Raw genomic sequence first — 6,424 nt, 5'->3', positions numbered from 1 at the left:
TCATTCAGTGTTGCTTTAAAACGTGTTGAGACCCTCCTAACTTCCTGTTAGTGAGGATGACTACAGAGTCCCAGAGGGTAAGACCATCATCAGTGGGACACATTAAAGAAGAAAACACATCAAACTCAACATTATATAACAATGATCTAATCCATCATACAGGAATCATCTGATTGTTATTTGACAGTGAAGAGAAGGAAGAAACGTGGAGACAGAAGTGGAATGAGCTGCAGAATGTCACGGCCCCTTCTTCTTTGTGGCCGTGTTCTGCAATTATGTGTGTGTGCAGGTGAAGCTGGAGTGTACCTGACTGTGTGTACTTACGTCAAGGGCCCGACACACTACGCGTAAAAAAGACCCGCCTACGGCCAGCCTGGCGGCGCACTCTCCACTCCCAGGCCACACCTGTGCTGGCTGCACCTTGTCGTTTGCTTAGCTTTACACCATACAACACTGCACTCATTACATTCTACACACAACCATGCACGCACCTACACTTCTGATTTTGCAGACAGCCATACTTCATGGTTATCTTATTTTGCCTTAGTTTTGGTTCATCATTCGTTAATAAATTATCATAATTGGCCTTATCTGTTGTTTGGTGTAATTTTGTTATAGCCGTGAGCTGGGTTATGACAAGAATCATCCAGATGTGAACTGAACTGCTGACATTTACAGCCTCATCTCTCCACCAGTACAACTCAGACTGAAACTGGTTCAGAACCAGATTTACTGGTCATGGAGGAAAACCATCAGACCGTCTGACTGACAGGACAGATGATCAGAGGAGCTGAGTTCATACTACGATCATTAGTGCATGGATTGAAGTACGGGTAGAGTTTTTCAGTGAAGCAGCAGCCAGTAAAGGAGAAGATCAGAGCTGCAGCATCTACATCATAAAAGGAGACCAGACCCTCCTCACAATCCACAAACACCCCCACCTTCTCAGGACCAGACTGGAGATGAAGAAGGACTGGAGGATCAGTTGTAGCATAGCAATTTGCATTTCTCAACCACACAGTCCAGAAACCATTCTGAGGTTTCAGTGGGATGTCTCTCTTCCTGATGATGGACTCTCTGGCGACTCCTAACCCCATTTAGTTTTTCCTTTAACCTGAACCTCAAAGTAAAATCTGCCTGAAGAGAAACTCTGGTTTCCGAAACCAGAAACATAGACAGAAAATCTCTGGATTATCTGGTAGATTCTTCCTCACATCACCACAGTAAACTTGTTTTCCATCATCAGACAGGATGACTTGAGGATTTGCTGTATCAGGATCCAGAGTAACATCCACTGCAGACTGCTGGACCTTCTTCCACTCAAACTCAATCTTCTTCTTCATCTGTTTCCTGAGTGTCTCCTCCTGCTGAGACCAAGCTCTCACCACAGTCCCCTCATATGATGGTGGACGGACTCTGTCCAGTTCTTGGTGGGTGGAGCAGCTTTCAGGGACGAGAAGCTTTGAATGAGGTGGACGTGGTCTGCAGAGCGTGAGAGCTGCTCCACCTCAGAGCTCCTCTTCCTCAGCTCAGATATTTCCTGTTCCAGATCTTTGATGAAGGCTTCAGCTTGTTTCTCTGTAGCTTTCTGCTTGTCTTGGATCTCCTCTACGAGCTGATCCAGACCTCTCTGAGCAGACGCCATCAGAGCAGTGAAGACCTGAAGGCCTTCTGCTGTCTCTCTGTCTGCAGCATCTTTAATGATCTTCACCGACTCTCAGCTCCTGGATTTTCAGTCATCTCTTCTGGATCAGCAGCTGGATTTCAGCCTCTGTCTTCCCCAGCTCTGCCTTCTTTCCTTCATATTCTTCTCTCAGAGGAACAAACTCATGAGTCTTGTGGTCTTAAACAGAGCAGAGCATGCAGACACATGTCTGGTCGGTCCTACAGAACAGCTCCAGAGGTTTATCATGCTTCCTACACATCCTGTCCTCCAGGTTCTCCACAGGCTCCATCAGCTGATGTCTTTTCAGACCTGAAGCTGTCAGATGAGGCTCCAGGTGAGTCTGACAGTAGGAGGCCAAAATCCAGGCAGGACTTCAGGGCCTTCAGTTTGGTTCCAGTGCAGACGTCACAGAGAACTTCTCCTGGTTTGGTAGCTTGTTGCTCTGAGCTGCTGCTGCTGGCTTCCTGCTGATCTTCAAGTCTGAACTGAGCAACCATCTCTCTGATGAAGGTGTTGACCTTCAGCTTAGGTCTAGAGTGAAAACGCTCTTTACAGAAGGGACACTTGTAACGAATGTTAAAATCTCGGTGTTGGGTGATGTAGTTCTTGCCGAAGTTGTGTCCATATGATGTGGAGACTGGATCAGTGAACACATCCAGACAGACGGAGCACAGAAACTGATCCTCAGATCTCTGGTTGCTGCCAGCAGACATGTCTGACCTCTGAGGAGTCAGAAAAACAGCATTAAAACGTTTCTCTTCTATCCTCTTGACAATGTTGCTGTTCTATTCAGGAAGTGGCTTCGAGACCTGGACAAAGCTCACTACACCCAGATTTCTGGTCTGGTTGGTGGTTTTTAGGTCTGAGTCCATCCCTACAGTCAGATTTCTGGTCTGGTTGGTGGATTTAGGTCTGAGTCCATCACTACACCCAGATTTCTGGCCTGGTTGGTGGTTTTTAGGTCATCCAGTCATTAATCTCTGTACAGGGTCTCGGTCTCCTGGTGACATTGTAATATATACCTGTGTGTCATCTGCGTAGCTATGGTAACTAATGTTGTTGTTCTTTATGACCTGTGCCAGTGGGAGCATGTAGATGTTAAACAGAAGAGGCCCCAGGATGGAACGTTGGGGAACTCCACATGTAAGTCTTGTCTGCTCAGATGTAAAGTTACCTATTGACACAAAGTACTTTCTATTCTCTAAATAAGATTTAAACTAGTGTAATGCAGTGCCAGACAGGCCCACCCAGTTCTCCAGTCGTGAGTAATATATTGTGGTCGACTGTATCAAATGCGGTCTAAATCCTGACTGGAAGACACCATAGAAGTTATTTGTATTAAAAAGTTGTTTAGCTGATGAAAAACAACTTTTTGATGATCTTACTCAGAAACGGAAGATCTGAGATCAGCCTTCGGTTACTCATTTGTGTTTAGGTTGTCCCTTTTTAGCAGAGGCTCGACAGAGGCTGTTTTTAAAAGTTCTGGGAAGACGCCCGAAATTAAAGACAAGTTCACAATCTGGACCAGATCTGGCTCCAGAGTCTTTGAGACTTTTTTGAAAAACCTGTGGGCAGGATGTCCAAGCAGCAAGAGGAGTTCAGCTGACATAAGATGTCGTCCAGACGTAGAGAAGCACTTAGTACGGCTCTGCATCATGAAAAACAAAACCTAGTTTTACCCTGTAGGGAGTTGTGTGTAATGAAGCAGCAGTTCATTACATGGAACCTGTAAAGAAAATAATTGTACAACACTGTAGGTTGTTTGTTCATGCACATTTGCACTTTATTTCACATTTTCACTTTAAATATGCAAAGTTTGACACAAATGTTGATTATTTATTGGTGTTTATTGAACAGGGTATTAATGATATATCTGATTCTGTCTTCCAGGTCCTTGTGGAAGAGAAAGACATCAGTAAAGTTTTGATGGTTTAAGACAGTAAATATTGTGTGTGTGTGTGTATATGTGAAATTAAAATGACTAATTGTATTAAGAGTATAGCTGGTTTTCGTCACAAAAATAAGTCTTTTTAAAATGAGTAACTAAATATGGGGAGAAGGTGCTTTGGAAAGATGAAGCAAGAAATCAAAACAGTGCTTGCAAAAACAGTACAGTTTCCTTCACTTCAAACTTGTTATATCTCAGATATGTTGCATTGCTTTGTTGATTCTTCAATAAAAAGCTTAAAGTGCAACAATTCCGCTTCATAAGGTTGATGCAGAATGACACAGGTGGGAACGAGCAGCAGAGCATCACTGGAAAATACCCTGATCTTCCTCAAAAGTCTCGTTAACTGGCGTAAATAAATGGAAACATTCAGATGTTTACACGGTGTCTAGTTTAGTAGTGTTAAAAATAAACCAGGTAACCCGTCTAATCTGCAACACATCCTGTATTCCAGCATCATCTTTTCCCTGGAGCAGCTGCCTGAGATGAACACATGCACAGTTTGTGGCATCGATTCAACTTCTTCTCCATGGATAATGTCTGTGACCCCGTGTGATGGCCGTACCTACAGCCACACATTTAAAGGCGGTAAGCCCACTACAACTACACATTTCAGTTATGTTAGTTTATGAGTTAACACTGTTTTGTTTAAATTAAGTTGAAATGCTTTAGTTATCTTTTGTTAGCATTAGAGCGCCTTTGGATTTTAAACTTTGTTTAACTTTTGTTTTTTTGTTTAACGTGTATTCTTTTCTCTTATTGGTGCTGGGGGAGCCATATGAACGCTTGGTGGCAGTGGTGGAATCAGCTAAGCAAGCACACAGGTGTAGTTTTTGTTTGTTTGTTTGTTTGTTTGTTTGTTTTATTCAGCAATATTTTGTTGTTGTTGTTATTTTTTTGTTTGTTTGTTTTTTTTTCATCTCCCCAATTGGGTTTTTATTTTTTCTGAGACATGCACTGTGGAGCAAGGACCAAGGCCAGAGACCAAGATGGCTACTGAACAAGCAGCTTGTGAAGAGGACAGAGCTCCCAAAATGGCCGCAGACACTGAGGGTGAAGATGTCAGGAAACCAACTCTGACAGATCTGGCTGGAATCTTACAGGCTTTCATGGCACAGCAGGAGTCTTGGGAGGTAAAACTAAAACATGAACTTGCACGCCAAGACCAATGTTTTAAAGCTTTGCAACATCAGTTTCAGCTTCTGCAAACGGAAGTGCAGGCACACACATCTCCCTTTCCCGGGTCTAGTTCAGCCGATCCAGGCCTACAGCCTATCAGAAAACCCTGGAGCCAAGACAGGCCAGTTACCAATCTCTCATGAGCCAAAACTACAAAAGTTAACCAGTGAAGATGATACTGAGCATAGCTGCCTGCCGATGGTTCACAAACAGACTGGGTCCTCCACCTCATTCCTTTAGTCATCGGTAAGGCAAGGAGTGCCTATGTTAACATGGATGTTGATGAGTGATGAGATGATGATGGATTATGATGATGTGAAACAAGCCAAATTAAAAAATTTTTTTACATTAACCCAGAGACTTAAAGACAAAGGTTCGGGTCCCTGTATGTGCAGCCTGATGACAGCACCAAAGAACTCTACGTGATGTTAAGGGAGTTGTATAGGAAATGGATTCAGCCTAAAGGTAAAACTGTGCAGGAAATTGGTGAGCTGATAGTTATGGAACAGTATTTAAGGATGTTGTCCCCTGAGCTTCAGGTATGGATCAAAGAACACGACCCTACACCTGCAGCTGATGCTGCCTCACTTGCTGATGTGTTTGTGGCTGCCAGGTGGAGGGGCCAGCCATGGAGTAATACTGCCATGAAGGAGAAAGACACCCGCAGGCCACCACCACAACAATACCACCAGAGGGCAGAAAGTGTGAGTAAACCCCCTATAAGGGAGGATCAGCAAGGAGAATCTTTTACCAAACCTGGTAAAGGAGCTCCAGTTTGTTACATGTGTGGGCAGGAAGGTCACACTAAGCCCGTGTGCCCAAAAAATTAATTAAAACTGACACAAATGTGCTTTGTACCAAGAGGGACTGATGACTTGAAACCAGAAAATGGATTGTCGATGAAAATAACTGTGATGAAAATCAATGGGAGGAAAATTAGAGCTTTGATAGACACTGGCGGTACTCAGACCCTGGTGCACAGACAGTATGTACCAAATAATAAAGTGTGTACTCTTGAAACAATCCCAATCTGTTGTGTGCATGGCGATGAAAAGACTTACCTTACTGTTGACATCTTTGTTGTTGTGCAAGGGCAACCATAGCCCCTGTCCGACTGTAGGAACCTTTTGCAGTTCTTATAACCTTTTCAGGAACCAGGCTGTTTTTTCGCGCATTTGGACATATAGGAACTAGGGGCCAAACCCTCAGTTCCTAGAACCATGACGTAGGTGTTTCGTGACTGGTAGCGACGCCCCTTGCCAGATTTCTGCATCTTGTGTCCCCCCCACATTTAAAAAACACGGTTGCACATACAGACAAAAACAACAACAGAGCATGCGACAAATGGACCAGCGAGGAGATCAAAGCTCTTCTGACCGTCTACGCCACAGAGGATTTTCAGAGATGTTTTGAAGGTTCACAGTGAAATATAAAAATATTCCTGAAGATCAGTTCTCAGTCACAGAACACAGAGATTTATCATAACACGAAGCGGCGCATGGAGAAAACTCACCCAAGACAACAAATAAGTTAAGAAACAACAACAACCGGAGCAAGACGAACTGAAAAACCAGTAAATGATTCGACACCTTGGACCACGGACATGTCTACTCAGGCAACGCCGCAGCAAA

The 6,424-nt window shown here is 43.8% G+C and overlaps 1 pseudogene; it reads right to left on the bottom strand.

Moving 5' to 3' along the window:
• Positions 1–752: 752 nt before the first annotated feature.
• Positions 753–2,379, bottom strand: LOC121629987 (annotated as a pseudogene).
• Between the last annotated feature and the right edge of the window lie 4,045 nt (positions 2,380–6,424).

This window comes from Melanotaenia boesemani, chromosome 2 (genome assembly GCF_017639745.1).
Source record: "Melanotaenia boesemani isolate fMelBoe1 chromosome 2, fMelBoe1.pri, whole genome shotgun sequence".
Lineage (NCBI taxonomy): Eukaryota > Metazoa > Chordata > Actinopteri > Atheriniformes > Melanotaeniidae > Melanotaenia > Melanotaenia boesemani.
Note: the sequence above shows the minus strand (reverse complement) of the source record. Positions and strands in the feature narration are given on the sequence as shown.